Raw genomic sequence first — 9,469 nt, forward strand, 5'->3', positions numbered from 1 at the left:
ATGTGACATCCTGTGTTTAATAAAGTGAACAGCAGTCCCTGTGTACAATATAGAGAATACGAGTCACTGTGTATAATATAGAGAACAGCTGTCACTGTGTACAATATAGAGAGCAGCTGTCTCTGTGTACAATATAGAGAGCAGCTGTCTCTGTGTATAATATAGAGAACAGCTGTCTCTGTGTACAATATAGAGAACAGCTATCTCTGTGTACAATATAGAGAGCAGCTGTCTCTGTGTATAATATAGAGAACAGCAGAGCCTGTGCGCAGTACTAATAACATGACTCCCGGAGTTTAGTGAAGAGAACAGCCGTCCCTGTGAATAATATAGAGAACACGAGGGTTGTGTATCATATAGAGAACAGTTATCCCTGTGAGTAATATAGAGAGCAGCAGTCCCTGTGTCTAATATAAATGACAGCAGTCCCTGTATCTATTTTAGAGAACACTAGTGCCTGTGCACAAGATAAAGAAATGCAGTCCCTATGTAAAATATAGAGAACAGCAGTTCATATGGATAATATAGAGAAGAGCATTTGCTGTGTCTTATATTGAGAACAGCAGATGCTGTGTCGAATATAAAGTACATGAATCCCTGTGTTTAAAAAAAAGAGAACAGTCGTCCCTGTGTATAATATGGAGAACACCGGTATCTGTGTATAATATAGAGAACTGCCGTCCCTGCGTGTAATATAGAGAGCAGAAGTCCCTGTGTTTAACAGCAGTCTCTGTATACAATATGGAGAACACCAGTCACTGTGAATAATTTACACAACAGCAGATGCTGTGTCTAATATAAAGAACATGAAATCCTTAGTTTGGTACAGAGAACTGCCATCCCTGTACATAATACAGAGAGTACCAGTGTTTGTATATAATAGAGAAAACAGCAGTCCCTGTGTACAATATAGAGAATATGCGTCACTGTGTATAATATACAGAATAGCTATCCCTGTGCGTAATATAGAGAGCAGCACACCCTGTCTATAATATAGAGGACAGCAGTCCCAGTTTTTATTTTAGGGAACAGCAGTGCTTGTGCACAATATGAAGAACGGCAGTCCCTGTGTAAAATATTGAGAACAGCAGTCCATACGTATAATCTGGAGACCAGCAGTCACTGTATATAATATAAAGAAAAACAATCTTTGTGTGCAATGCCGAGAACAGCAGTCCCTGTGTATTATATAGAGAACAGCAGATGCAGTGTCTAATATAGAGAACATGAATCCCTGTGTTTAAAAAAAGAAAACAGCCGTCCCTGTGTATAATGTAGAAAACACCAGTCCCTGTGTACAATATAGAGAACAGCTATCTCTGTGTGTAACATAGAGATCAGCAGCCCCTGTGTCTATCTTAGAGAGAACAGGAGTCCCTATGTACAATATGGAGAACAGCAGTCCCTGAGTATAATATAGAGAACAGAAGATGCTGTGTCTAATATAAAGAACATGGATCACTGTGTTTAATGAAGAGAAAAGCCATTCCTGTGTATAATACACAGAATACCAGTGTCTGTGTATAATATAAAGAACAGCAGCCCCTGTGTACGATATAGAGAATATGCGTCACTGTGTATAATACAGAGAACAGCTATCCTTGTGTGTAATATAGAGAGCAGCAGTACCTGTGTCTACTTTAAAGAACGGCAGTGTCTGTGCAATATAGAAAGTACAGCAGTCCCTGTGCATAATACAGAGAATAGCAGTCCCCATATATAACATAGACAAGTCCCCTTGTCTATTTCAGAGAACATCACTGTCTGTGCATAATATAAAGAACAGCAATCCCTGTGTACAATATAGAGAACAGAATATGCTGCATCTAATATAAATAACATGAATCCCTGTGTTTAGAAAAGAGAACAGCCGTCCCTTTGTATATTACAGAGAACACCAGTGTCTGTGTATAATATACAGAACAGCTATCCCAGTGTGTAATTTGGAGAACAGCAATCCCTGTGTGCAATATAGACAACAGCAGTTTATATGTATAATAGCGAGAACAGCAGTTCTTCTGTATAATACTGAAAACAGCAGTCACTCTCAGTAATAGAGAACAGCAGTCCCTGTGAAAAATATAGAGAACACCAATGTCTGTGTATACTATAGAGAACAGCTATCCCTGTAATAGAGAGAAAAGCAATCTTTGTGTGCAATGTCGAGAACAGCAGTCCCGATGTATAATATAGAGAACAGCAGATGTTGTGTCTAATATAAAGAGCATGAATCCCTGTGTTTAAAAAAGAGTACAGCCATCCATATGTATAATGTAGAGAATACCAATCCCTGTGTACAATATAGAGAACATGAGTCACTGTGCATAACACAGAGGACAGCTATCCCAAAGTGTAATATGGAGAGCGGTAGTACCTCTGTGTATCTTAGAGAACAGCAGTCCCTGTGTACAATATAGAGAATATGCATCACTATGTATGATACAGAGAACAGCTATCCCAGTGTATAATATAGAGAGCAGCAGTCCCTGTGTATGATATAGAGAACACAGTCCCTTTGTCTAATTCAGAGAACAGCAGTGCCTGCGCACAATATGAAGAACAGCAGTCCCTGAGTAAAATATCGAGAACAGCAGTCCATATGTATCATCTAGAGAACAGCAGTCATGGTGTATAGTATAGAGAAAAGTGATCTCTGTGTACAATGTCAAGAACAGCAGTCCCTGTGTATAATATAGAGAACAGCAGATGCTGTGTCTAATATAAAGAACAAGAATCCCTGTGTTTAAAAAACAGCACAGCCCGTCCCTGTGTATAATGTAGAGAACACCAGTGACTGGATATAACATAGAGAACAGCAGATACTGTGTCTAATATAAAAAACATGATTCCCTGTTTTTAAAAAAGAGCCGTCCCTGTGTACAATATAGAGACCAGCTATCCCTGTGTGTAAAATAAAGAGCAGCAGTCCCTTTGTCTCTTGGAGAACAGCAGGCCCTGTGTACAATATAGAGAACAGCAGTCCCTCTGTCTATTGTAGAGAACAGCAGCGCCTGTGAGCAATATAGACAACAGCAGTTCATATGAATAACACAGAAAATAACAGTGCCTCTGTTTAATACAGAGAACAGCAGTCCCTCTGGATAATACAGAAAACAGTAGTCCCTGTGAATAAAATAGAGAACTGCAGTACCTCTTTATAATACAGTGAACAGCAGTCCCTGTGTACAATATATAGAAGAAAATGTGTTGCTGGAAAAGCGCAGCAGGTCAGGCAGCATCCAAGGAACAGGAGAATCGACGTTTCAGGCATAAACCCTTCTTCAGGATTCCTGTGCATAATATAATATCATATAATATAGAGAACACCAGTTTCTGTGTATAATACAGAGAACAGCAGATGCTGTGTCTAATATAATAAAATGACTCCCTGTGTTTAAAAAAAAGATCAGCTGACACTGTATAATATAGAGAACAGCACAGTCCCTGCTTGCAATATAGAGAACAGCAGTCCCTCTAAACAATATAGAGAACAGGAGTCACTGTGTATAATATCAAGAACAGCAGTCCCTGTAAACAATATAGAGAACATGAGTCACTGTGTATAATATCGAGAACAGCGATTCCTGTGTGTGATATAGAGAGCATCAGTCCCTGTGTGCAATATAGACAACAGCAGTTCATATGTATAATATAGAGAACAGCAGTCCCTCTGTATAATGCAGAGAACAACAGTCCCTGTGTTTCTGTGTAGAATATAGAGAACAGTAGTCCAATTTCAGAGAACTGCAGTGTCTGTGCACAACATAAAAAACAGCAATCGCTGTATAAAATATAGAAAACAGCAGTCCATACGGATCAACTAGAGAACAGCAGTCACTGTGTATATGAAAGAGAAAAGCAATCTCTGTGTATAAAATAGAGAACATCAGTGTCTGTGTATAATATAGAGAATAGCAGTCCCTGTGTATAATATCGAGAAACACAGTCTCTGTGTACAAAGTCGAGAACAGCAGTCCCTGCATTTAATTATGAGAACAGCTGTCTCAATGTATAATACAGAGAACAACTGTCCCTGTGTCAATTTCAGAGAACAGCAGTGGCTGTGCATAATTTAAAGTGCAGCAGTCCCTGCGTGCAATATGTGGAACAGCACTCCCTGTGAACGATATGGAGAAAAGCAGTCCCTGTGAAAATATAGAGAACAGCAGTGTCTCTGCATAATAGAGAGAACAGCAGAAGCTGTGTCTAATATAAAGAACATAAATCCCTGTGTTTAAAAAAAGAGATCAGCCGACACTGTGTATAATATAGAAAACACCAGGGTCTGTGTATAATACAGAGAACAGCAGATGCTGTGTCTAATATAATAAAATGACTCCCTGTGTTTAAAAAAAAGATCAGCTGACACTGTATAATATAGAGAACAGCACAGTCCCTGCTTGCAATATAGAGAACAGCAGTCCCTCTAAACAATACAGAGAACAGGAGTCACTGTATATAATAGAGAACAGCGATCCCTGTGTGTAATATAGAGAGCATCAGTCCCTGTGTATAATATAGAGAACAGCAGTCCCTGTGTACAATACAGAGAACAGCAGTCCCTCTGGTCTGTTGTAGAGAACAGCAGTGCCTGAGCATTATATATTGAACAACAGTCCCTGTGTGCAATATAGATGACAGCAGTTCATATGTATAATATATAGGACAACAGTCGCTCTGTATAATATAGAATACAGCAGTTCCTGTGCATAATGTTGAGAAATATAGTCTCTGTGTACAATGTCGAGAACATCTGTCCCTGTGTTTAATAATGAGAAGAGCAGTCTCTGTGTATAATACAGAGAACAGTAGTGCCTGTGTCAATTTCAGAGAACTGCAGTGCCTGTGCACAATATAAAGAACAGCAGTCCCTGTGTAAACTATGGAGAACAGCAGTCCCTATGTATAATAAAGAGAACAGAAGATGCTGTGTATAATGTAACAAACATGAATCACTGTGTTTAATGAAGGGAACAGTCATTCTGTGTATAAAATAAAGAACACCATTGTCTTTGTATAATATAGAGAACGGCAGTCCCTGTGTAGAATATAGAGATATGCGTCACTGTGTATACTATAGAGAACAGCTATCCTTGTTTGTAATATTGAGAGCACCGTCCCTGTGTACAATATGGAAACCAGCAGTCCCTGTGTGTAATATAGAGAACTGTAGCGCCTGTACATGATATAAAGAGCAGCACTCCCCAGTACAATGTGGAGAACAGCAGTCTCTGTGTATAACATAGGGAACAGAAGATGCTAAGATAAAGAACAAGATTCACTGTGTTTAATGAAGAGAACAGCTGACCTGTGCATAATATGGAGAACACGAGTGTCTTGCATAATATAGAGAATAGCTTTCCCTGAGTACAATATAGATAATATGCGTCACTGTGTATAATATAGAGAATAGCTATCCCTGTGCGTAATGTAGAGAGCAGAGTCCATGTGCATAATATAGAGGACAGCAGTCCCTGTGTCTGTTTTAGAGAACAGCTGTGCCTGTGCACAATATAAAGAACATGAGTCCCTGTGTAAAATATAGAGAACAGCAGTACATATGCATAATATTGAGAAGAGCTTTCCCTGTGTCTTATACAGAGCACAACAGACCATATGCATAAGCTAGAGAATAGCAGTCACTGTGTATAATATAGAGAAAAGCACTCTCTGTATACAATGTTGAGAACACCAGTCCATTGTATACTAGAGAGAACAGCAGATGCTGTATCTAATATAAAGAACATGAATCCCTCTGTTTAATAAAATGAACAACGATCCCTGTGGATTATACATAGAGAACACCAGCATCTGTGTATAATATAGAGACAGCAGTCCCTGTGTGTAATATAAAGAGCAGCAGTCCCTGTGTATAATAAAGAGGAAAACAGTCTCTATGTCTGTTTTAGAGAACTGCAGTACCTGTGCATAATATAAAAAACAGCAGTCCCAGTGTACAATATGGAGAATAGCAGTCCATGTGTATAATATACAGAACAGAAGATGCTGTGTCTACTATAAAGAACATGAATCACTGTGTTTAATGAAGAGAAAAGCCATCCCTGTGTATAATATAGAGAATACCCGCGTCTGTGTCTAATATAGAAAACAGCAGTCCCTGTGTACAATATAGAGAATATGCATCACTGTGTATAGTATAGAGGACTGCAGTGCCAGTGCGTAATATAGAGAGCTGCAGTCCCTGTGTATAATAAAGAGGACAGCAGTCTCTATGTCTGTTTTAGAGAACTCCAGTGCCTGTGTACATTATGGAGAACAGCAGTCCTTGTGTATAATATAGAGAACAGAAGATGCTGTGTCTCATATAAAGAACATGAATCACTGTGTTTAATGAAGAGAACAGCCGTCCCTGTGTATAATATAGAGAACACCGGTGTCTGTGTATAATATAGAAAACAGCTATCCGTGTGCATAATATAGAGAGCAGCAGTCCCTGTGTATAATATAGAAGACAGCAGTCCCTGTGTATAATATAGAAGACAGCAGTCCCTGTGTCGATTTTAGAGAACAGCAGTGCCTGTGCACAATATAAAGAACAGCAGTCCCTGTGTATAATATAGAGGACAGCAGTCCCTGTGTTGAGTTTAGAGAACAGCGGTGCCTCAGCACAATATAAAGAACAGCAGTCCCTGTGTAAAATATAGAGAACAGCAGTGCATATGTATATTATAGTGAAAAGCATTCCCTGTGTCTTATATAGAGAACAGCAGTCCATATGTATAATCTGAAGAACAGCAGTGAGTGTGTATAATATCGAGAAAAACACTCTTTGTGTACAATGTCGAGAACAGCAGTCCCTGTGTATAATGCAGAGAACAGCAGATACTGTGTCTAATATAGAGAACATGAATCCCTGTGTTGAATAAAGTGAACAACCATCCCTGTGTATAATATAGAGAACACCAATGTCTGTGTATAATATAAAGAGCAGCAGAAACTGTCGAATATAAAGGACATGAATCACTGTGTTTAATGAAGAGAACAGCTGTCCCTGTGTATAATATAGAGAACACCAGTGTCTGTGTAAAACATAGAAAACAGCAGTCCTGTGTACAATATAGAGAATACGAGTCACTATGTATAATATAGAGAACAGCTTTCCCAGTGTGTGATATAGAGAGCAGCAGTCCCTGTGTCTAATTCAGAGAACAACAGTGCCTGTGCACAAAATTAAGGCCAGCAGACCCTGTGTAAAATATAGAGAACAGCAGCCCAGAAAAGAAGTCACGGTGTATAATCTAGCGAAAAGCAATCTCTGTGTACAATGTCGAGAACAGAAGTCCCTGTGAATAGTATAGAGAACAGCAGATGCTATTTCTAACATGAAGAACATGAATCCCTGTGTTTAAAAAAAGAGAAAAGTCATCCGTGTGTATAATGTAGAGAATACCAGCGTCTGTGGATAATATAGTGAACAGCAGATGCGCTGTCGAATATAATGAACATGAATCCCTGTGTTTGAAAAAAAGAACAGCAGTCCCTGTGTCTGTTTCAGCGAACAGCAGTGCCTATGCACAATAAAAGACCAGCAGTCCCTGTATAAAATATAGAAAACAGCAGTCCATATGGATCAACCAGAGAACAGCAGTCACTGTGTATATGAAAGAGAAAAACAATCTCTGTGTACAATGTCGAGAACAGCAGTCCCTGTGAACAATATAGAGAACATGAGTCACTGTGTATAATATAGAGAACATGAGTCATTGAGCATAATGTAGAGAGCAGCAATCCCTGTGTATAATATAGAGAACAGCAGTCCTTGTGTCTATCTTAGAGAACAGCAGGCCCTGTGTACAATTTCGAGAACTGCAGCCCCTCTGTCTATTTTAGAGAATAGCAGGGCCTGCGTACAAGAGAGAGAACAGCAGTTCATATGTATCATATAAAGAACAGCAGTAACTCTGTATAATACAGAAAACAGCAGTCCCTGTGCATAATATAGAGAACAGCAATCCCTCCATATAATCCCTGTGTATAATATAGAGAAACACAGTCTCTGTGTACAATATCGAGAACAGCAGTCCCTGTGTATAATATAGAGAACAGCAGTCCCTCCATGTAATGTCGAGGACAGCAACCCCTGTGTATAATATAGAGAAACACAGTCTCTGTTTACAATGTCGAGAACAGCAGTCCCTGTGTATAATATAGATAACAGCGGGTGCTGTGTCTAATATAAAGAACATGAATCCCTGTGTTTAATAAAGAGAACAGCCATCTCTGTGCATAATATAATTCTCTGTATTATACACAGGGACTGTTGTTCTCTATGTTTTACACCAGGACTGCAGATCTCTGTATTGTACAGAGGGATTGCTATTTTGTGGAATAGACACAGGTACAGCTGTTGTCTATTTTGCACAAGGATTGCTGTTCTCCATTTTACACACAAGGACTGCTGTTCTCTTTCGTTTACAGAGAGATTTCTGTTCTCTACATTTTATACAGGGACTGCTAGTCTCCACATTATACACAGTGACTGTTGGTCTCCACAATGTACAAAGGCTCTGCTGTTCTAGACATTGTATACAGGGACTGCATTTCTCCACACTGTACACAGATCCTGCTGTTCTCCAGTGTATGCTGGACTACTGTTCTCTATATTATACATAGGGACTGCTATTCCCTCTATTAGACATGGGTTCAAATGTGTACACTTCAACGCAAGGAGTATCAGAAATAAGGTGGGTGAACTTAAGGCGTGGATCAGTACTTGGGACTACGATGTTGTGGCCATCACGGAAATGTGGATCAAAGAAGGTCAGGAATAGTTGTTGGAGGTTCCTGGTTACATATGTTTCAGTAAGATTAGGGAGGGTGGTAAAAAAGGAGGGGGGGGGTGGCGTTGCTAATTAGAAATGGAATAACGGCTGCAGAAAGACAGTTCGAGGGGGATCTGCCTTTGGAGGTAGTATGGGCTGAAGTCAGAAATAGGAAAGGAGCAGTCACCTTGTTGGGTGTTTATTATAGGCCCCCCAATAGCAGCAGAGATGTGGAGAAACAGATTGGGAAACAGATTTTGGAAAGGTACAGAGCCACAGGGTAGTAGTCATGGGCGATTTCAACGTCCAAAATATTGATTGGAAGCTTTTTAGATCAAGTACATTGAATGGGGCGGTGTTTGTGCAGTGTGTCCAGGAAGCTTTTCTAACTCAGTATGTAGATTGTCCGACCAGAGGGGAGGCCATATTGGATTTGGTACTTGGTAACGAACCGGGACAAATGATGGGCTTGTTAGTGGGTGAGCATTTTGGTGATGGTGACCACAATTCTGTGACTTTCACCTTGGTTTTGGAGAGAGATAGGTGCATGCAACAGGGTAGGTTTTACAATTGGAGGAAGGGTAAATACAATGCTGCAAGACAGGATCTGAGGAGCATAAGTTGGGAGCATAGGCTGTCAGGGAAGGATGTCGTTGAAATGTGGAACTTTTTCAAGGAACAGATAC

This window comes from Chiloscyllium punctatum, chromosome 29, assembly GCF_047496795.1.
Source record: "Chiloscyllium punctatum isolate Juve2018m chromosome 29, sChiPun1.3, whole genome shotgun sequence".
Taxonomy (NCBI): domain Eukaryota; kingdom Metazoa; phylum Chordata; class Chondrichthyes; order Orectolobiformes; family Hemiscylliidae; genus Chiloscyllium; species Chiloscyllium punctatum.